The 24,512-nt window shown below is 43.5% G+C and overlaps 1 non-coding gene across 1 annotated transcript; it reads left to right on the top strand.

The window, feature by feature from the left end:
- Positions 1 to 23,677: 23,677 nt before the first annotated feature.
- Positions 23,678 to 23,751, top strand: Trnat-ugu (transfer RNA threonine (anticodon UGU)). Its single transcript has one exon. It is a non-coding gene; the product is annotated as a tRNA-Thr (tRNA).
- Positions 23,752 to 24,512: the final 761 nt, after the last annotated feature.

Genomic DNA, 24,512 nt, shown 5'->3' with positions numbered 1-24,512 from the left:
CACAACCTGGGATTGTTTGCAAAATGAATCTGTCACTCTGCAGCAAAGTGTGTGCTGTTTTGAAACTTTCTGGCAGATTGAAACTGTGCGCTAGACAGGGACTCGGATCCGGAAACAGTGCGCTTACTTATTGAGCTATCCAGATACGACACACGACGCGCTCTCTAAGTATTTCCCGAAGTAAAGCCATGGGGGCGGTCGTCTATATTACCTAGAGATCTCAATCGGTAACAGTATTGCAAGGCTCCTGGTTCGATACACCCTCTGGCACACAGTTCTGATCTGCAGGTAAGTTTCAAAACATCGCACACACTACATCTACATCTACATCTATACTCCGCGAGCCACCTTACGGTGTGTGGCGGAGGGTACTTATTGTACCACTATCTGATCCCCCCTTCCCTGTTCCATTCACGAATTGTGCGTGGAAAGAACGACTGCTTGTAAGTCTCCGTATTTGCTCTCATTTCTCGGATCTTTTCGTTGTGATCATTACGCGAGATATATGTGGGCGGTAGTAATATGTTGCCCATCTCTTCCCGGAATGTGCTCTCTCGTAATTTCGATAATAAACCTCTCCGTATTGCGTAACGCCTTTCTTGAAGTGTCCGCCACTGGAGCTTGTTCAGCATCTCCGTAACGCTCTCGCGCTGACTAAATGTCCCCATGACGAATCGCGCTGCTTTTCGCTGGATCATGTCTATCTCTTCTATTAATCCAACCTGGTAAGGGTCCCATACTGATGAGCAATACTCAAGAATCGGACGAACAAGCGTTTTGTAAGCTACTTCTTTCGTCGATGAGTCACATTTTCTTAGAATTCTTCCTATGAATCTCAACCTGGCGCCTGCTTTTCCCACTATTTGTTTTATGTGATCATTCCACTTCAGATCGCTCCGGATAGTAACTCCTAAGTATTTTACGGTCGTTACCGCTTCCAATGATTTACCACCTATGGCATAATCGTACTGGAATGGATTTCTGCCCCTATGTATGCGCATTATATTACATTTATCTACGTTTAGGGAAAGCTGCCAGCTGTCGCACCATGCATTAATCCTCTGCAGGTCCTCCTGGAGTACGTACGAGTCTTCTGATGTTGCTACTTTCTTGTAGACAACCGTGTCATCTGCAAATAGCCTCACGGAGCTACCGATGTTGTCAACTAAGTCATTTATGTATATTGTAAACAATAAAGGTCCTATCACGCTTCCCTGCGGTACTCCCGAAATTACCTCTACATCTGCAGATTTTGAACCGTTAAGAATGACATGTTGTGTTCTTTCTTCTAGGAAATCCTGAATCCAATCACAAACCTGGTCCGATATTCCGTAAGCTCGTATTTTTTTCACTAAACGTAAGTGCGGAACCGTATCAAATGCCTTCCTGAAGTCCAGGAATACGGCATCAATCTGCTCGCCAGTGTCTACGGCACTGTGAATTTCTTGGGCAAATAGGGCGAGCTGAGTTTCACATGATCTCTGTTTGCGGAATCCATGTTGGTTATGATGAAGGAGATTTGTATTATCTAAGAACGTCATAATACGAGAACACAAAACATGTTCCATTATTCTACAACAGATTGACGTAAGCGAAATAGGCCTATAATTATTCGCATCTGATTTATGACCCTTCTTGAAAATGGGAACGACCTGCGCTTTCTTCCAGTCGCTAGGTACTTTACGTTCTTTCAGCGATCTACGATAAATTGCTGATAGAAAGGGGGCAAGTTCTTTAGCATAATCACTGTAGAATCTTAAGGGTATCTCGTCTGGTCCGGATGCTTTTCCGCTACTAAGTGATAGCAGTTGTTTTTCAATTCCGATATCGTTTATTTCAATATTTTCCATTTTGGCGTCCGTGCGACGGCTGAAGTCAGGGACCGTGTTACGATTTTCCGCAGTGAAACAGTTTCGGAACACTGAATTCAGTATTTCTGCCTTTCTTCGGTCGTCCTCTGTTTCGGTTCCATCGTGGTCAACGAGTGACTGAATAGGGGATTTAGATCCGCTTACCGATTTTACATATGACCAAAACTTTTTAGGGTTCTTGTTTAGATTGTTTGCCAATGTTTTATGTTCGAATTCGTTGAATGCTTCTCTCATTGCTCTCTTTACGCTCTTTTTCGCTTCGTTCAGCTTTTCCTTATCAGCTATGATTCGACTACTCTTAAACCTATGATGAAGCTTTCTTTGTTTCCGTAGTACCTTTCGTACATGATTGTTATACCACGGTGGATCTTTCCCCTCGCTTTGGACCTTAGTCGGTACGAACTTATCTAAGGCGTACTGGACGATGTTTCTGAATTTTTTCCATTTTTGTTCCACATCCTCTTCCTCAGAAATGAACGTTTGATGGTGGTCACTCAGATATTCTGCGATTTGTGCCCTATCACTCTTGTTAAGCAAATATATTTTCCTTCCTTTCTTGGCATTTCTTATTACACTTGTAGTCATTGATGCAACCACTGACTTATGATCACTGATACCCTCTTCTACATTCACGGAGTCGAAAAGTTCCGGTCTATTTGTTGCTATGAGGTCTAAAACGTTAGCTTCACGAGTTGGTTCTCTAACTATCTGCTCGAAGTAATTCTCGGACAAGGCAGTCAGGATAATGTCACAAGAGTCTCTGTCCCTGGCTCCAGTTCTGATTGTGTGACTATCCCATTCTATACCTGGTAGATTGAAGTCTCCCCCTATTACAATAGTATGATCACGAAACTTCTTCACGACGTTCTGCAGGTTCTCTCTGAGGCGCTCAACTACTACGGTTGCTGATGCAGGTGGTCTATAGAAGCATCCGACTATCATATCTGACCCACCTTTGATACTTAACTTAACCCAGATTATTTCACATTCGCATTCGCTAATAACTTCACTGGATATTATTGAATTCTTTACTGCTATAAATACTCCTCCACCATTGGTGTTTATCCTATCCTTGCGGTATATATTCCATTCTGTGTCTAGGATTTCGTTACTGTTCACTTCCGGTTTTAACCAACTTTCCGTTCCTAATACTATGTGCGCACTATTTCCTTCAATAAGAGATACTAATTCAGGAACCTTGCCCTGGATACTCCTGCAGTTTACCAATATTACGTTAACTTTTCCTGTTTTTGGTCTCTGAGGACGGACATTCTTTATCAACGATGATAATGTCCTCTCTGGTAAGCCGTCAGGTATTTTATCGTTTCGCCCAAGGGGGGGTCCCTCTAACCTAAAAAACCCCCGTGTGCACGCCACACGTACTCTGCTACCCTAGTAGCTGCTGCATAACACCCAGTTGACATTAGAGGTTTAGTTCAAATGTGTGTGAGATCTTATGAGACTTAACTGCTACGGTCATCAGTCCCTAAGCTTACACACTACTTAACCTAAATCATCCCAAGGACAAACACACACACCCATGCCCAAGGGAGGACTCGAACCTCCGCCGGGACCAGCCGCACAGTCCATGACTGCAGCGCCTGAGACCGCTCGGCTAATCCCGCGCGACATTAGAGATGGGGAACAACTTCTAAATGGGGTAGGAAGTCGACCAGGTGGCTTTCGGAGGAATCATACCGTTATTTGGCTTAAACGATTTAGGGAAACCACGGAAATCCTACATCTGGGTATTCGGACAGAGTGCCAATGTCCTCAAGGAGTCAGTCTATCTAAATTTTTTCATTCGTGTTTTTATACTTTCTACGTGTTTTCTTTTTTGTTTTAGGCTTCTTTTCCGCAGTCAAAAGTTATGCAAGTAAGACAGGATACAATATCCAGTCTTTTGATGCTGTGATAAACGTCTTATTTAGACCCTACGCGTTTCGCTTTGTTTTAAAGCATCTTTATTGGTCACTGTAACAATGCGGGTTTTCTTACAAATTCGTTTTCCAAAATCGCAAAAACTTCTTGTGTTTTAAACACCTACTATTTAAAGGTATTAATTTACTATTACCACTCACGCATTTTCTTTTGTTTACCCGTGCATTACTACCGTCCTTCTGTTCATAGGTGTTCGATTTTTGCACACTGCACTTCAGTGTCACGGATTATATTTTAGTTCCGATATTGTCTATATCCATTTACACCGTGTGTACTTTGTTTCGAGGTTGCAGGATGCGATTGCCTATTATTTAGTTTACGTGGTTTTGGGAACGTTTGCTATCTCCTCTCTCTGTCTCCCTCTCTTGCTCTCTCTCTCTCTCTCTCTCTCTCTCTCTCTCTCTCTCTCTCTGTTTGTGTGTGTGTGTGTGTGTGTGTGTGTGTGTGTGTGTGCGTGCGTGTAGGGGTAGCTAACATGATCTAACTTCTTTGTATGTAAATTATTGAATTTTATGGATAAAAGGAGAGAATATAAGTAATATATAGGGTGTTACGTAAGCGTTGCTGTCTTTCTGGCTATTTGTTCTCTGCTGACTACATTCTTTCATCTTGAAGCGCTACTGGTACGTTTTTGTCCCTGATCATTGAATGTAATATCTGAAGTTTCTATCATTCCTTAACACACCGTCCGTCGATGACTCTGATTTACTTATTCTCCACCGACCGACATATGGACGAATGGACAGTCACCTATCGATTTCCGCTGAAACTGTAACGTTGCACTGTTTCTTGCCACACCGACCGTGCGACTTTGAAACTATGTACGAGAATGACTTTTGTTGAATAAGATGATACTCTACCATATTTACTACAGATCACTTCTTCTATATTTATTTTTTATTTGACCTAGCGTCTAGTGCTGAAGGCAGTCCAATACCGATTAACAGTATCAAGATCTGGCAATGGGCATCAAAATAATCTTTGCTTGACTTCACTTGCACGTATTTTACGGGCAGAACTAACTGAAATTGAGCAATTCAACTAATACTTTCGTTACTTGTGGGATTCCAACTTGACTACAATGCGTTCTCTATACGTCATCGCTCCGCCGCGCTATGATTGATATCATTATAGCTTTGAACTGAAACTGCGTGCATCTTCGTAAACTCATATGCGTGATCGGCTTCACAATGAGATGCCCACTTATTACTGCTACACTGTATTTATTATCAATTTCTGTACTGCGGTGATGTCTTTTTCATAATTAATGAGGCTTTCCCTTAGTTTTATGTTTTTAAATTGTGTATGTTTTTAAATATGATTATAGTGCTGTCGATAACTTTTCGAAGGCCGAGGCTACTGCACATTTTACGATCAGCGCTTACGAACATTCATCCGCGGGCTATCGGTTACCCCAGCCACTGCTGCTATCGCTACACAGACATCGGTAACTAGTCCTACGTGTGTGTGACTCAAACGACTCCCTTGCTTGCGCTGAAGGCGACTTAGTGTAATTACTTTTAACAAAAACTGCCATTTCTGATGGAAACTTCACCACCTCTGAAAACTACTCTTTCATCTTCTACTAAGTTTCTTTCGCTGGTCGTTGCCTAATGCTCTCTTTCTAACTTTCAACCACCTCAGGCTGTATCAAGTAATCTAGGCCTCATATTCTTAATTTACTACCTCTCTTCAATTTCTTCAGTTTTAACCTCATTTCACAACTAATAAATACTAACAATGAAGGCCTATTATCATGTACATCTGCATCTTAATGTGACTCGCTTGGAAAACTTCGCGAATCCAGTGGCATACAATTAACTGCTGACAAGAGAAGCAGGTTGTTTCGTATAACCTACATACAGTGACACTGGTATTTTGTAATGTCCAGATGCCTTTCCTCTGTCGAGCGACTTAAGTTAATTTTCTCTTACACGATCACTTATCTCAATATATGTAGTTTCGATGTTCTTGGAGTTACTGAAGGAACTAACCGTTTCAACAGCTTCCGTAGGGAAAGTATTGCGGAAGACCAATTTCAGACATTCGGCCTTCTGTGTTTCATACTCCAGTATGATCACTGTGTGACTGAACTGATGATTTGACTCGGTAACTGATTTTACATAAGACCAAGACCAGAATTTTTCATCAGATCACTCAAGTAAATTTCATTATCGAATTCACTGAGCACTTCTCGAATTGCTCTCCTTAGGCTTAATTTGATTTCGTGCGTCTTTTGTTTGTCAACCTCTCTTTGATTTCGCTTGAATCTTTGATTAAGCTCTGTTCACTTCCGTAGTAACTTTCAGACATGGCTACTGATTCACGTTTTCCATTTCTCGTCTCACGCAATTTTCCTGGCACATACATGTGTAAGGCAAGACTTTGAATGTTATCCATTGATACTCTATGTCTTCATCCCCAAAGATGACTGATGTTGGCTGCTCAAATAAGTTTTAATGTGTTCCCCTACATACGTACTCAGCAAAAATGCACATCTGCACAACAAGCAAGAGCATCAATGCGGACGTACCGTTGCTTACCGCCATGCTTAGCGACACGACTGTCGATCGGCACGACGGTCTGCCTCCCAGTAGAAGGGACGGTTCGGGACACATTAGGGAATTTTCTTATTAATGAGCAGAGAGAGACCGGCGCTAAGTGGCAGTATACCATGTTACAGTCAGTGTTCAGTTTCCTCTGCAGGAACTGGCCCATGCAGTTCACAGCACCAACCAACAGCGGCCTGTGCAGTTCCATCTAGGTGCGTCAGACGTTCTCGGTGAACTCCTGCGTAACACTTATTTACATAGCGTGTTTCAGGAGGAATAGTATATGTTGTAGGAGGTGCGCCGGTATGCACTAATTCTAATAAGATATATAGATGAAAATCGTTAGAGAGATGTTTCCATTTCGGGTGTCGGAACAAAATGGTTCAAATGGCTTTGAGCACTATGGGTCTTAACATCTTAGGTCATCAGTCTCCTTGAACTTAGAACTACTTAAACCTGACTAACCTAAGCACATCACGTACATCCATGCCCGAGGCAGGATTCGAACCTGCGACCGTAGCAGTCGCGCGGTTCCGGACTGAAGCGCCTAGAACCGCTCGGCCACGGCGGCCGACGTGTCGTAACACCAGTTGCTGTGGATTTATTTATCGATTATCATTTTTGTTCTTAATTTCATATTATGAAGTTGAACTTGAGTTTACGTGACTGAATTTTTCAACCGCTATTGTAATTTGTTGGTCAGTTCTGTTGTACTGTTAAAACAGGCATCTACAAATGCTGAGTACACCGATCTGGTATTTGTGTGTGGCTTTGGAATGGAAATGCTGCTGCGGCTCGCACAGAGGGCGGTAGACTATTTCGTAACGACAGACTACCTGACTCTGGAGTGTTTACTAGTTTCTCCACTGAGCTGTGGTGAGACTGCTGGAGACATAGTGGTGAGACTGCGAGAGACATAAGAAATAGGATAAATAGAAGAGATAGAGAAGATCCAACGAAGAGCGAAACGCTTCGTGACAGGATTTTTTACTCAGCAGGAGAGCGTTGTGGAGATGGTCAACAAACTCTGTGACTGACGCTGTTGGAGAGGACCTGTTCTTCACAAAGAGGTTTGCTGTTGAAATTTCTAGAGCTTACTTTCCAAGAAGTGGCGCACTGGGCATTCTGGGCAGAACAGTGCTGACATCAGCATCACTGGTTTCTTACCTGTGGTTTCATATTAGAGCTCACGCAGTTTCCCTTGTTATATTGGGGACTGATGACCTCAGAAGTTAAGTCCCATAATGCTCAGAGCCATCTTGTTATATTTCGCTGACATCAGCATCAGCACTTCCTTATCATTCCGGGAACTGCATATCCGATCGATGAGGAGGTCTCCCCCCTCCCTGCCATCCCCCGTCCCGCACGTCGTCACATGGCGGATAATGGAGTGCAATTTTTAATTTGCATGCGTTTTGTCATTTGCTGGCATAGTGCTATGGTTGTACTTTCGTGGGAGTGAGAGTCAACTGTATTTTGCCGGACGGAGTGGCCGAGCGGTTCTACGCGCTTCAGTCTGGAACCGTGCGACCGCTGCGGTCGCAGGTTCGGATCCTGCCTCGGACATGGACGTGTGTGATGTCCTTAGGTTAGTTAGGTTTAATTATTTCTAAGTTCTAGGGGACTGATGACCTCAGATGTTAAGTCCCATAGTGCTCAGAGCCATTTGAACCATTTTTGAACTGTATTTTGCAGTTAGTTTGAATTCAACATGCCCATGTGTGTACATTCACAAGTACTGCTGAGTACTCAAAATCCGACACACCCTGAACGCCCCCATCTCGGCAGTCAGTTTACTGCAGAGAATCTGTGATCTGGTGATGTCATATGGTGCACGATATTGCCACTAATATGTATGAAAAATTAATATTTTCAAGTAATCTCACGACATCACACAGAATGAGTAATGTCAGCCTCCATAATTGCTAAAGTAAAAAGTATAATTCCGTCATCTCATTGCTGGCTGTATGTATGCATAGGCACCATGTTTTCAACTGATGAACCTACTCACAGCTTTCTCCATCAAGAATGGAAAAACATGGTAGCGGAGGAGTGTATGACTGTAGACAGGAGGAACATTGATCAACAAATAGCGGCTCTGCATTAGAATGACACAGAGATGCATTACATGATTGGGTCCACCAACACACTATGCTGCATATGCTGCAATCGTTTACTATTTTTAAAATGCCAATCCAGTCTCTCTCCAGTCAAGAAGCATAACAATTATTATTATGTTTGTATGACGTATACTTTGGATACTTTTTTGTTGCCAATACAGCGTTGTATTCACAGAAAGAGTGGCAGCAATCAGGAGTAATAATGCAAATAAATATGTCCTACACACTTGAAGTTTTAGCTTTAAATGTACAGAACAGATGTGGCACTTTTGAGCATTTTTTCATGATTTTTTCTCAAATAAGTGTGTATAATTTCCTACTGCCGACTGAAAGTACTGGTGCTCAAAGGAGAAGTATCAATCAGGAGAAATAGTATATATAAATATGTCCAACACATTTGAAGTTCTAACTTTAAATGTACAGTGGCGAGCTCAGGGCGTCACCTCTGAGCTGGAGGCACTTATCAGCCACGCAGTGTGATATTCAACACATCATCATTGCATTCGCAACTTCGGCACGCTGCCTAAAATACCATCCTATGTACAATTTTGTTAAACATTTTTGGAATACAGTGATCAATAGATTATTATATTTTGCCTAAAGTTCAGTCTTGATCACACCATTTATGTTTCAATGACATATGTGACCGGTTTCGGTTATTTTTACATAACCATCATCAGACCCATGGCTCCCTTAGGATGGTAGGTGGAGCTCTCCTCAGCTGCTACGAAGTCAACTCAGCTGAGGAGAGCTCCGCCTACCATCCTAAGGGAGCCATGGGTCTGATGATGGTTATGTAAAAATAACCGAAACCGGTTACATATGTCATTGAAATATAAATGGTGTGATCAAGACTGAACTTTAGTCAAAATATAACCATCCTATGTGTTTTAACCATTCGTGCATAGACCAGGTAACCGTAAATTTAGTACCAAAGATAATAATAGTAACAGCAAAGGACACGAATAGCATATATATTTACATCTACATACAAATGATTACTCTACAGTTCAAATTAAGTGCCTGGCACAGGGTTAATGGAATCATCTTCAAGCCATTTCTCTAGCCTTCCACTCTCGAAAACTACGCAGGAAAAACGAACACTTAAATCTTTCCGTGTGATCTCTGATTTCTCTTATTTTATTATGATGATCATTCCTCTCTGTGTAAGTGGTGGCCAAAAAAATATCTTCACACACTGTGGACAAAGTCGGTGATTGAAATTTCATGACAACACCCTGCCATACCGATAATCACCTTTGCTCTAATAATTGCCATATCCGTGGCACTCGCTTCTATTCCGCGATGATAAAAAACGAATTGCCCTTATTTGAACTGTTTCAATGTCCTCCGTCAATCCTATCTGATGCAGATACTACACCGCACAGCAATACTCCAGTAGAGGGCAGACAAGCGTAGTGTAAGCAGTCTCTTTGGTAGACCTGTTGCATTTCCTATGTGTTTTGCCAATAAATCGCAGTCTTTGGTTTGCTTTCCCAACACTGTTGTCTGTGAACCCCCTCCGTGGCCGAGGTCGTGAACGCAGCTGGGTGAGATGGCGTTCGACCTACGGAAGGGGTCGGCAACCTTTAGAGTCGCAAGAGTCAAAATTACAATTTATAAAATTTCAAAGTTTTTAAAGAGCCACAAAAATTTTTCTTGCCAACAATAAATAGTACTTGCATAAATAAAGTTTTTTGACGAAAAAAACTAATCTATTCATTCATAAGAAAAATATATATTTATTCATATACTATAAGTAGTGTTTTTTCACAACAAGTTAGATAATATATACATGGTACTATCACATAATCACTTATTATTCAAGTAAAATATTAAAACAATTAAACATTCACTTACAACACTAACTTGTACTTCAATAACAAAAAATTGAGCAAACAAATTCAATGGGAGCGATGGCTTTGTATGGTTATTCAAGTACAAAATTTCAACTTTACTAAACAATGTAACATGTACTTAAAAATGAAAAAAAAACGATAACATACATGCGAGCGAACAAATTCAATGGGAGCGTTGGATTTGCATGGTTTTAGAAAGTTTGGATAAATTTCGCTCATAACTTGTTGTTTTAAGTTTCAAACACGAGTCTAAATTTTCTGTCGTTAGTTGGCTCATTACTTTACTTTTAATTATATTCATGCCAGAGAACGCTTGCTCGCACGAATATCTCGATCCGAAGATAGTCAGCACTCCAAATGCCAACTTCTTCACATCACTGTAGCAATCTGAAAGACTATCCCAAGCGTCGAATATAAGTGCCTCAACTCGCGGCATTCCTTTTAAAGCTGTCCACTTTTCTTGCGTTACGTACATACATTTCTGGACTTCCAACTCTTCCAATTTGCGTTTCAACTCTGTGAATTTCCCACTCCAAAAAGCTTTACTTTTTAAATCGATCAATTGCATTTCTAGAGATCCACTATCAACTCCAAATGGCTCAATATGGATTTCGTTGCTATTTGTGTTGAGAGGATTTACTATGAATGCTAGAAAATATTTGTTGGCTTTGGATTGCAAAAATAATTATTTTTTGTTCGAAACGAACCAATTCTTCTACCAAAATATAGGCTGGGTTTCCCTTTCCTTGCAGTTTTAAATTCAGCTCATTTAATTTCACCATCATATCCACCATAAAGTAAAATTTTTGCAGCCATTCGCTGTTTTCTAATTCAGTGTGATTAATGCCTTTTTCATTGAGGAATGCATTTACTTCATTCAAGCACAAAGCAAAACGTTTCAACACCTTACCCTTGGAAAGCCATCGCACTTTATTGTGAAGGAGGAGGTCGGAATACTGAGTCTCCATTTCGTTTAAGAATTCTTTAAACCGATGATGGTAGAGTGCTTTTGACAAGATGCTGTTAACGATCTTGACTGCCAAATTCATGACCTCAACTATTTCGACCCGAAATGTTTGCGCACAAAGCGCTTCTTGGTGTATTATGCAGTGAAACGTTAGAATTTCGTGGTTTATTTTGCTCTGAAGAATCGTTGTTGTCCCTTTATTTTTTCCTCTCATACTCCTAGCTCCATCAGTTGCTACTGAAACGATTTTATTCGAATCGATCTTATTATCGTCGAGGCAATTCTGCACGACACTCGCTATTTCTTCCCCTCTAGTTTGTCCCAAAAGCGGTAGCAATCCTAGAAGTTCTTCTTTCGGACCTTGGGAAGACATATACCTCACAAAAAGGGCAACTTGTGCCGTGCCTTTTATATCGCAAGACTCATCGATAGCAAGCGATAAGGCAGAATCCAGTTGAATGTCTTCCACCTGCAAATGTGTTACATTTGAAGCCATTTTACTTATTCTATCTTGTACTGTTTTAGCGGATAGCGGCAGATCTTTGACTTTTTTCAAGATTACTGCTTTGTTTTTGAACTCACGAAATAGTTCTTCAGATGCACGTATGGAGTAATCTTTGACATACCCGCCATCTGTGAATGATTTGCCTTTTCTTGCAACTTCTAGTGATACCACGAAGCTTGCCAGATTAACATTACTTGTAGATTTTGTCCAGTTACTTAACATGGAACTTGATTGCTGTACTTGTTTCTGGAGCTCGTCGACAGCTTTTTTCGTCCTTCGCCGGCTGGATATTTACTAGCAAACAGTGTATGTTTTGTAGTGAAGTGTTTCTCTAAATTTGATTTCTTATTGTGTGCGAGATTTTCGTGGCACATGAGACAAGTCGGAAGGCCATCCGAGTTGCATACGAAAGCGAACGACTCCTTCCAATCCCGATTGAATTCTCGATGCCCTTCTTCAGTTTTTTTTTTTTTTTAGCAGATGACAAGTTTTGCAATTATTTACTATGTCAACATGTCACCGTATACCTACGTAAATGCTTACGGAAAGCTAGACTTTAAAATATAATCTATCAAAAAACATTTTACATCTATATTTCCCAATTAAAAATACTTACCTTTATAGAATAAATAATTCTCCAATAATTGAATTATTAAAATGAATAATTCAGACACGAAACACTGTTTGTCTCACTCTGTGGTCGCCTCCCGTGTGCGGTGATCGCCGACTGGCATGAATGGACTTCTCAGAACGTGCTTATCGCGGTGCGACAGTGACGAGTGTCACGGGGGAGGGGTGCAGTGAAAAGCGAGAACAATGGGCTGATTGTGAGGGATAGAAATGGTGCCTAATCATCGTTAGTCGATTCAGAACGATTGAAAAGATTTTTTCTTATAAAATAAATAATATCTGCGTATGGAACTAAAGAGCCGCAGCTTCCCATCCAAAGAGCAGCATGTGGCTCGCGAGCCGCAGGTTGCCGACCTTGGACCTAGGTGCAAGCCGATTCGAATCCTGGTAAGGGAAAAAATATTCACTGTCAGAATTTGATCTCCAAGGGGAGGAGAGGTGGTGGTGTGAAGTTTCTGACCACCAGACTTTGCGCCAATGTCCTGGTTTAAATACCAAACCTCTCTGCAGTCTCTCATGAAGTGAGGGCACGTGACACTGTTGATCGTGATCCGGCCGTCGGATGGGAACGTTAAACTTGGCGGTCCTCTTGGTGCTACAATTCGCGAGGAGTAGGCTATGTGCCGGCAGCAAGTTTAATCCTCTCACTTCTCTCATCATCATCATCAAAATCATACAAAACACACACACACACACACACACACACACACACACACACACACACGCAATATATATGTACATGTAGTATTACAAACACTGTAATGGAACATGTTTAAGTTCTTAGTAACTGTAATTTCTTGTACCGGTTGGTTACAATTTAATTTTTCCTATTTAACACGTTATAGCACGGGAACTAATTACCGTACGAGTACCAAACTTTGTAGCATTAATATCAAGGACATGGTAAAGAGAAATAATTTAGAATCAATTAAACTGAAACACTTTTATTGCGTTGCTACGGTACATCATACCATTACACACCGCCACCACTACTGCTACAAAAGGTGCTCAATATGGCGCCCATCAGTGCCTGAAAGCGCAGGATTGCATTCTGCACAGCAGAACGAAGCTTGTCCGTAGGTATGCTGGCAACCTTGTCCTTCAGGTAGCTCCACAACCAGAAATCACAGGGAGCGAGATCAAGTGATCGTGCTAACCAAGCATTTGGAAACGAGCGGCTGATAATTCGATCGTTTCCAAATGTGTTTCGGAGAAGCAGCTGAACTCCACGATCGATGTGCGGTGGGACCCCATCTTGCATGAAAACTGTTGAGTTCAATGTGTCTCTCTCCTGTAAGGCGGGTATGACATGCTGGCGAAGCACATCGTAGTAACGCTGGCCAGTCACACTGCCCGTCTCTGTTCCTTGAGCGCCAACCTTTTCATTAAAGAATGGTCCAATGATGAACGCAGCCGTGAAGCCACGCCACACGGTGACACGTTCACCATACAGAGGAACGTCATGCACACTGACTGGGGGTGAGGCTCCCCACTCTCGGCAATTTTGTGAGTTCAGCTCACCCGTCTGAGAAAAATGAGCTTCGTCTGTCCATATGATGGTTCAGAGCCAGCCCTCGTCAACTTCAATCATTGCGAGAAAGTGGAGAGCGAAATCCACACGTCGCTGTGCTTTCTGTAGTGCAAGCTGCTGTACGATATGGATCTTGTACGGATACCATTTGAGAATGGTTCGAAGCACCTTCCATGCAGTGGACGACAGGATGTCTAACTGACGTGATTCAGCACACGCACTGCCTGATGATCGGGAATCGCGCGCAGCGTTATCTGTCATAGCAACAGCGATTTCGTCAACCATCTGTGATGCAACCGGTTGTCGGCCTCTTCCCAGAACGACATCCAGTTCTCCAGCTGATTCGAACTTCTTCTTCATGCTTCGCACAGGAGGTGGAGAAGGAGGACCCTTCCGTAATCCTTTCAGCCGGCGATATTCTCGAATTGCAGCTGCAGAATTACTGTTGTTCTGATAATAGGGCTTCACCAGTAATGTAATGAACCCTTTGTCCAAGCTCATGTTGACATGTTAACAAGTGCACTGCGACTGGTCAGGCGTGTGAGACTATGAATCACGATGACTGATCACGGCACCTGGCGGCCATAGTTGGAACTAAACGGTGGCGCTGTGACGCACGGAAATCATGCACCCCATACTCTGGACATTAATGCCTCGAAGTTTGGTACTCGTACGGTAATTAGTTTCCGTGTTACAACGTGTTAAATAGGGAAAGTTTAATTTTAACCACAAGGCGTTTAGTTGAATTTACAGCCTTTAGATTTCTGCGTTTTATTCTGTAACTGAAATTTAGCGGATACATTTTAGTGGACATGTGGATGACTTCACACTTTTCATTATTTAAAGTCACTTGCCACATATCGCACCATGTCTTGTCTAAACCGTTTTACAATTTGGTTCGTACATCTGATGATCTTATACGACGGTCAATAGCAGCATCATCACAAACAATCTAAGAGGGTTGCTCAGATTGTCTCCAAAATCGTTTATGTATATCAGTAACAGCAGAGGGCCTGTAACAATTCCTTGGGGAACGCCAGATATTATGTCTGTTATACTCGATGACTTTCCGTCAGTTAATACAAACTGTGACCTTTCAAAAAAATGGTTCAAATGGTTCTGACCACTATGGGACTTAACATCTGTGGTCATCAGTCCCCTAGAACTTAGAACTACTTAAACCTAACTAACCTAAGGACATCACACACATCCATGACCGAGAAACTGTGACCTTTCTGAAAGGAAATCACTAATCAAATCCCATAACTGAAACGATACTCCACAGGCACGCAATTTGCTTAGAAGTTGCTTGTGAAGAACGGTGTCAAAAGCCTTTTGGGAATCTAAAAATATGGAATCAGTTCGATGTCCCCTATCGATAGCACTCATTACTTCCTGAGAATGAAGAGTTAGTTGAGTTTCACAAGAACGATATTTTCCAAATCAGTGTTAGCTGTTTGTCAGTAAATCGTTTTCTTCGAGGTAATCCATAATGACTGAATACAGTAAATGTTCCAAGATCCTGTTGTAAATAGACGTTAGCGATGTGGGTCTGTAATTCACCGGTTTACTATTGTTTCCTTTAGTGGGTATTTGTTTAACTTGTGAAACTTTCCAGTTTTTATGTACAAATCTTTCGCCGAGCGAGTAGTTGTGTATGATTACTAAGTATAGAGCTATTGTATCAGCATACTCTGAAAGAGGCCTGACGTATAACATCAGGAACGGAGACCTTGCCTTTATTGAGTGGTTAAGGCTGCTTCGCGACGCCCAGGATATCAACTTCTAAATAACTCATGTTGGCATTTGTTCTTAATTCGAAATCAGGAATATTTACATTACTGGCCATTAAAATTGCTACACCACGAAGATGACGTGCTACAGACGCGAAATTTAACCGACGGTAAGAAGATGCTGTCATATGCAAATTATTAGCTTTTCAGAGCATTCACACAAGGTTGGCGCCGGTGGCGACACCTACAACGTGCTGACATGAGGAAAGTTTCCAACCGATTTCTCATACACAAACAGCAGCTGACCGGCGTTGCCTGGTGAAACGTTGTTGTGATGCCTCGTGTAGGGAGAAGAAATGCGTACCATCACGTTTCCGACTTTGATAAAGGTCAGATTGTAGCCTATAGCGATTGCGGTTTATCGTATCGCGACATTGCTGCTCGCGTTGGTCGAGATCCAACGACTGTTAGCAGAATATGGAATCGGTGGGTTCAGGAGGGTAATACGGAACGCCGTGCTGGATCCCAACGTCCTCGTCTCACTAGCAGTCGAGATGACAAGCGTCTTATCCGCATGGCTGTATCGGATCGTGCAGCCACGTCTCGATCCTGAGTCAACAGATGGGGACGTTTGCAAGACAACAACCATCTGTTCGAACAGTTCGACGACGTTTGCAGCAACACGGAGTATCAGCTCGGAGACCATGGCTGCGGTTACCTTTGACGCTGCATAACAGACAGGAGCGCCTGCGATGGTGTACTCAACGACGAACCTGGGTGCACGAATGGCAAAACGTCATTTTTTCGGATGAATCCAGGTTCTGTTTACAGCATCATGATGGTCGCATCCGTGTTTGGTGACATCGCGGTGAACACACATTGGAAGCGTGTATTCGTCTTCGCCTTACTGGCGTATCACCCGGCGTGATGGTATGGGGTGTCATTGGTTACACGTCTCTGTCACCTCTTGTTCGCATTGACGGCACTTTGAACAATGGACGTTACATTCCAGATGTGTTACGACCCGTGGCTCTACCCTTCATTCGATCCCTGCGAAACCCTACATTTCAGCAGGATAATGCACGACCGCATGTTGCAGGTCCTGTACGGGCCTTTCTGGATACAAAAAATGTTCGACTGCTGCCCTGGCCAGCACATTCTCCAGATCTCTCACCAATTGAAAACGTCTGGTCAATGGTGGCCGAGCAACTGGCTCGTCACAATACGCCAGTCACTACTCTTGATGAACTGTGGTATCGTGTTGAAGCTGCATGGGCAGCTGTACCTGTACACGCCATCCAAGCTCTGTTTGACTCAATGCCCAGGCGTATCAAGGCCGTTATTACGGCCAGAGGTGGTTGTTCTGGGTACTGATTTCTCAGGATCTATGCACCCAAACTGCGTGAAAATGTAATCACATGTCAGTTCTAGTATAATATGTTTGTCCAATGAATACCCGTTTATCATCTGCATTTCTTCTTGGTGAAGCAATTTTAATGGCCAGCAGTGTACTTTGTCTTCCCTGGTGAAGGAACTTCGGAAAACCGTGTTTAGTAATTCCGCTTTATTGGCACTGTCATCCGTACATCATCACTGTTATGACACAGTGAGGGTATAGAGGGCGTCTTTTCGCTGATGTACGTTACATACAACCAGAGTCTCTTTGGATTTTCTCCCATGTTTCGAGACAGAGTTTCGTAGTGGAAACTGTTGAAAGAGTATCACTTTGAAGTTTGCCTTAAGTTTCTGTAAAATTTGGCCCATTTTGGGGGTTGTGGGTTCTTTGAAATTTGGCATGATTTTTTCGTTGCTTCTGCAACAGTGTTCTGACCTGCTTTGTGTACCTTGAAGGGTCAGCACCATCTCTTATTAGTTTCTTTGGTATATATTTCTCACAATACTACTTCGATAGTATTTCTTTAAATTTAAACCACATCTGACTAAACTTACACAGTCTTATTGAAAGGAGTGGGGACTGTTTCTTAGGTAGGCGTCAACAGAATTTTTATGTCTTTTCTTTAAATAGATATATTTTGCGTTTATTTTTGGTTGGTTTTGACTTTACGTTACTTAGACTCGCTACAGGAACCCTGTGGTCACTTGTTCCTGTATCTGTCATGATGCTTCCTATTTTGTCAGGATTATTTGTTCAAAAGAGGTCAAGTATGTTTTCGCAACCACTTACGTTTCGAGTGGGCTTCTAAACTGAATGTTCAAAATAATTGTCTGAGAAAGTATTCAGAACGATTTCGGTCGACGTTTTGTGCCTACCACCGACTAAACATGTATTTTTGCCAGTTTACCGAGGGCAGATTGTATAAGTGGGGTACCTATTTGAAATAAGACTTAAGTTTTCTTTGAACTGTTCAGTTACTTGTTATCTGAGTCGGGGAGTCGGTGGAAAGAACGAATTATTCATTTATTCCGGTTGTCAGCTACAACCTCTACCCATACTAAATCACATGAACTATCTACTTCAATTTCACCACAACGTAAACTACTTCTGACAGCAATTAACATTCCACCACCAACTGTATTTAATGTATCCTTTCTGAACACGGTTTGTTCCTTCGTAAAAATTTCGGCTGTACTTATTGAGGCCCTATTCAGCTTTCTGTGCCTATAACGATTCGAGCTTCAGTGCTGTCTATTAGTACTTGGAGCTCTGGTTCTTTTCCAATGTAGCTACGAAAACTGACGACAAAAATGCCGACTGTTTCTAGATCTACCTTCCTGTGTTTGTCCTGTACCCTTTTAGGTTTAAACCGTATTGTAGTTTTTCGGGACCCTGTAACCTAAAAAACCTCCCAGCCCCTCCACACAGCTGCTTCCTGTGTGTAGTGAAAATCTGATATACACTCCTGGAAATGGAAAAAAGAACACATTGACACCGGTGTGTCAGACCCACCATACTTGCTCCGGACACTGCGAGGGGGCTGTACAAGCAGTGATCACACGCACGGCACAGCGGACACACCAGGAACCGCGGTGTTGGCCGTCGAATGGCGCTAGCTGCGCAGCATTTGTGCACCTCCGCCGTCAGTGTCAGCCAGTTTGCCGTGGCATACGGAGCTCCATCGCAGCCTTTAACACTGGTAGCATGCCGCGACAGCGTGGACGTGAACCGTATGTGCAGTTGACAGACTTTGAGCGAGGGCGTATAGTGGGCATGCGGGAGGCCGGGTGGACGTACCGCCGAATTGCTCAACACGTGGGGCGTGAGGTCTCCACTGTACATCGATGTTGTCGCCAGTGGTCGGCGGAAGGTGCACGTGCCCGTCGACCTGGGACCGGACCGCAGCGACGCACGGATGCACGCCAAGACCTTAGGATCCTACGCAGTTAGGCCGTCTTCGGCTCACGCCCCAACATCGTGCAGCCCGCCTCCAGTGGTGTCGCGATAGGCGTGAATGGAGGGACGAATGGAGACGTGTCGTCTTCAGTGATGAGAGTCGCTTCTGCCTTGGTGCCAATGATGGTCGTATGCGTGTTTGGCGCCGTGCAGGTGAGCGCCACAATCAGGACTGCATACGACCGAGGCACACAGGGCCAACACCCGGTATCATGGTGTGGGGAGCGATCTCCTACACTGGCCGTACACCACTGGTGATCGTCGAGGGGACACTGAATAGTGCACGGTACATCCAAACCGTCATCGAACCCATCGTTCTACCATTCCTAGACCGACAAGGGAACTTGCTGTTCCAACAGGACAATGCACGTCCGCATGTATCCCGTGCCACCCAACGTGCTCTAGAAGGTGTAAGTCAACTACCCTGGCCAGCAAGATCTCCGGATCTGTCCCCCATTGAGCATGTTTGGGACTGGATGAAGCGTCGTCTCACGCGGTCTGCACGTCCAGCACGAACGCTGGTCCAACTGAGGCGCCAGGTGGAAATGGCATGGCAAGCCGTTCCACAGGACTACATCCAGCATCTCTACGATCGTCTCCATGGGAGAATAGCAGCCTGCATTGCTGCGAAAGATGGATATACACTGTACTAGTGCCGACATTGTGCATGCTCTGTTGCCTGTGTCTATGTGCCTGTGGTTCTGTCAGTGTGATCATGTGATGTATCTGACCCCAGGAATGTGTCAATAAAGTTTCCCCTGCCTGGGACAATGAATTCACGGTGTTCTTATTTCAATTTCCAGGAGTGTATTAAGCAGAACCCGGAAACCCACCACCCTGTGGCGTAAGTAGAAGAATCGGTAGCCTACACGGTCGCAGACTCGTCTGAGCCTCTGATTCAGACCCTCTACCCGGCTCTTTACCAAATAACTGCAGTCGTTTCTGCCAACGATGCTATAGATGGCGAGCTCCGCCTTCATCTCGCGAGAAAGACCGGCAGGCAGTACCATTTCAGCTAGCCAACATAAACCAGAGTGAATCTCTTTAGATACAAAGCGATACACATCGTTAAGACCGACATGAACCACCATCTCACAGTTATCGCTAAATAGTTCACTCATTTCTGAGAGAACCGTCGAAGGATAAGGATGTCGAGACGTGCCGGCCTGTGTGGCCGAGCGGTTCTAGGCGCTTCAGTCTGAAACCGCGCGGGTGGTGTGAAATCGATGAATGAGTCAAAGTCTTAGATGGTATTCGTTTTCTTTATTATTACTTTTTTTAATATACACGACCCAGTCAATTCCATATCACTCCACAACATCTAAACTGCCAGTACCACGCCGACTTTGGCAATGTATCCTGCATAGACGCACTGTATAATCTTGGGATTTTGAGTTTCCTGACGAGTTTGGGCAGATCTATGTTTGTAAGTGGTCTGTCCGGTAGTATTGCTATGAAATGTTTTTACGTACAGCACAAACCCTGATATATGGTTATATCCAGAGCGCCATCTCAAAATATTGAAGGCAGGTGGTTTCTTTGGGTCATGTATGAGCTTCAGTTCCATTATTTTCGCTCAAACTTCGAGATCCTCTCCAATTATGTCTCTTTCCCTGTAGCCCTATGAAGAGCTGAGGGAATTGAAATAATCCACTATTAGTTTCATTGGTTTGTAGCAGAAATTATTTGGTTCCTTGAAACTGAAATCTGTCTTCGATGGTTTGTACACTAATGTTACTGTGAATGACTGAAATTCAACAATCAGGATTTCTACAGTGAAGAACCAAAGAAACTGGTACACCTGCCTAGTATCATGTAGGGCCCCCACGAGCATGCAGAAGTGCCGCAACACATCGTGGCATGGACTCGATTAATGTCTGAAGTAGTGCTGGAGGGAACTGACACCAACAATCCAGCAGGGCTGTCCATAAATCCGTAAGGGTTCGAAGGGATGGAGATCTTTTCTGCACAGCACGTTGCAAGGCATCCTAGATATGCTCAGTAATGTTTATGTTTGGCGAGTTTGGTAGCCAGCGGAAGTGTTTTAACTCAGTAGAGTGTCCCTGGAGCCACTCTGTAGCAACGCAAGACGTGTGGGATGCGCATTGTCCTGCTGGAGTTGTCCAAATCCGTTGGAATGCACAATGGACATGAATGGAGGCACGTGATCAGCCAGAATTTTTACGTACATGTCACCTGTCAGAATCGTATCTAGACGTATCAGGGGTCACATATCAATCAAACTGCACATGCCCCACGCCGTTACAGACCATCCACCAGATTGATCAGTCCCCTGCTGACATGCAGGGTCAATCGATTCATGAGGTTGTCTCCATACCCGTACATGTCCATCCGCTCGATACAATTTGAAACGAGACTCGTACAAACAGGCAACATGTTTCCAGTCATCAACAGTCCAATGTTGGTGCTAACAGGCCCAGTCAAGGTGCAAAGCTTTGTGTCGTGCAGTCATCAAGGGTACAAAAGTGGGCCTTCGGCTCCAAAAGCCGATATGAATGATGTTTCATTGAATGGTTCACACGCTGACACTTGTTGATGGCCCAGCATTGAAATCTGCAGCAATTTGCGGAAGGGTTGCGGTTCTGTCACTTTGAACGATTCTCTTCAGTCGTTGGTCCCGTTCTTGGGGGATCTTTTTCCGCGCAGTGATGTCGGAGATTCGATGTTTTACCGGATTCCTGATATTCATGGTACACTTGTGAAATTGTCGTCCGGGAAAATCCCTGCCTCGGATATGGTGTGAGCCCATCGCTCGTTCACCGACTGTAACACCACTTTCAAACTCACTTAAATCTTAGTAATCTGCCATTGTAGCAGCAGTAATCAATCTAACAACTGCACTAGACACTTATCTTACGTAAATGTTGCCGATAGCAGCGCCGTGTTCTTCCAGTTCACATATCTCTGTATTTGAATATGCATGCCCATACCAGTTTCTTTGGCGCTTCAGTGTATATCTTCTGCTGTTAGGTCCATGGATAGGATAAGAAGATCCTGTTTGGCAAATACTGCATTTCCGTACAGAGCTTTTGGTCTTTCAGTAATTAGTTTCATGCCATTTACCTTTTGCCTCCGATCATAGGGGCCTCTGTGGATCTCTTGTATCATAAGAAAGTCATAGTTTGTATGTTTGCAGACGTCTGATAGCAAAGCTTCTTCCTCATATGTTGTCCCCTCAATGTTAATGGTGTTTACCGTCAGAGCTGGTTCTGATGAGAGCCTTTTAGTCTCATTTTTTTGTTGTTGTTGTGGGTCCGCAGCTCGTGGTCGTGCGGTAGCGTTCTCGCTTCCCGCGCCCGGGTTCCCGGGTTCGATTCTCGGCGGGTCGTGGATTTTCTCTGCCTCGTGATGACTAGGTGTTGTGTGATGTCCTTAGGTTAGTTAGGTTTAAGTAGGTCTACGTTCTAGGGACTGATGACCATGGATGTTAAGTCCCATAATGCTCAGAGCCATTTTGTTGTTGTGGAAGGTTCTGCCACAAGGTTGCAGCTTTCAGAGTCTGTCTAGGAAATAATGCGCTGTGGACCCACCTTCGAACCCTATCCCAGACATAATGCCTCCTAGCGTTGCCCAGGATATGCACGATCACCTGTGATGGCATATTACCGGCGGAGCAATCTTTAGGGAGGCATCTTCCTTGTACCCGATAGGACTGTGGTATTGTCGGTCAGTTCTATGCTTCGATCCTAAAAATGTCACGATTCTTCAACGCAGGTCGCAAGGTGTTAAGATAACAGCGTAACGATAGCTGTCACATTTGGAGAACACCTAAGTGTGCTGATGTAGTAGAAACCGTCTGGAACCGCGCGGCCGGTACGGTCGCAGGTTCGAATCCTGCCACGGGCATGGATGTGTGTGATGTCCTTAGGTTAGTTAGGTTTAAGTAGTTCTAAGTTCTAGGGGACTGATGACCTCAGAAGTTAAGTCCCATAGTGCTCAGAGCCATTTGAACCATTTGTAGTAGGAACCGAGAATTAATAACACTTTTTTTCTTCTCGGTGTGTATTAACATTCTTTGAAAATACAGAATAAAAAATATCATATCTTATAAATGAAATAATAATTAAATGGACACCCTAGTTGCAAACAGGCGTTGATGTACTTCACTGAGGACATGTTGAAAATGCGTGCCCCGACCGGGACTCGAACCCGGGATCTCCTGCTTACATGGCATACGCTCTATCCATCCGAGCCATCGCGGGCACAGAGGACAGTGCGTCTGCAGGGACTTATCCCTTCCACGTTCCGAAATGAAGTACATCAACGCCTGTTTGCAGCTAGGGTGTCCATTTAATTATCATTTCATTTCTAGCAAAGCTGCATGGTCATCCACGGTAAATGTTCTTTCGGGAACAGATACTACCGTCATATATAGTTAAAATGTGGCTTCCCGGCCATTGACCTTCTTGTGCGAACGCACACGCTATGCCCGAACTCGTACGGTACTTGGTAGATTAATCTGCCACGAGTAATGAGTATGATGGGCAAACATCTATTAGGCGCACTACGAATGTAGTGGTGTGGACATGTTGGGAATGTGGATCTCACGGGAAACGTGCAAGGGATAAGTCCCTGCAGACGCGCAATCCTCTGTGGCCGCGGTGGCTCAGATGGATAGAGCGTCTGCCATGTAAGCAGGAGATGCCGGGTTCGAGTCCCGCTCGCGGCACACATTTTCAACATGTCCCCAATGAAGTACATCAACGCGTATTTGCAGCTAGAGTGTCCATTTAATTATCATTTCATTTCTAGCAAAGCTGCATGGTCATCCACGGTAACTGTTCTTTCGGGAACAGATACTACCGTCATATATATCTTATAAATTTATTTCCCTTGTCAAAAATGCCCTTACTGTAGCTAAAACAGGCCTCATACACACAACACACGAGAAATAGGTAAGTCCACATTTAATGCAAGCAGTAATATGTCTGCAGGGACCAAAAATTACTTCATTTCTTCCTGGAAGCAGGTTTTATATAGGTGAGCTTTGTCAGATGGTGTTCTGATTTTGCTTTCAGAAGATTTGATGTGCGATTTAATACCATCTGCATCCTTTGGAGTAAGGCACCTATATTCTGATATATTATTCACAAAATACATATCCTTTGCAAGAGGCACAAACAAGCACTTGAAAAACGAACAGTATTTCCAATCCATGGGTTGTTCATTTCACCCCAATATTTCAACCCCCCACCACAAAGCAAACATATTGTTTCATCATAGTCATGGTAAAAAAGAATCCGGCTTGCCTTAGTTTGTCAGGACATTGCTTAATAGCTAAAGACCAAACTTTGAAAGATGACAGCCTCACATCATATGTTCTATATTTATAGTGAGCCAGCCTAATCTCCCACACATCACACGTTGAACTGCATAACGATGCTTACTGAGGAGATGCATGTGGAAGTATCTCCATTCTGCATAGGTTAC

This window comes from Schistocerca serialis, chromosome 3 (genome assembly GCF_023864345.2).
Source record: "Schistocerca serialis cubense isolate TAMUIC-IGC-003099 chromosome 3, iqSchSeri2.2, whole genome shotgun sequence".
NCBI lineage: Eukaryota > Metazoa > Arthropoda > Insecta > Orthoptera > Acrididae > Schistocerca > Schistocerca serialis.
Note: the sequence above shows the minus strand (reverse complement) of the source record. Positions and strands in the feature narration are given on the sequence as shown.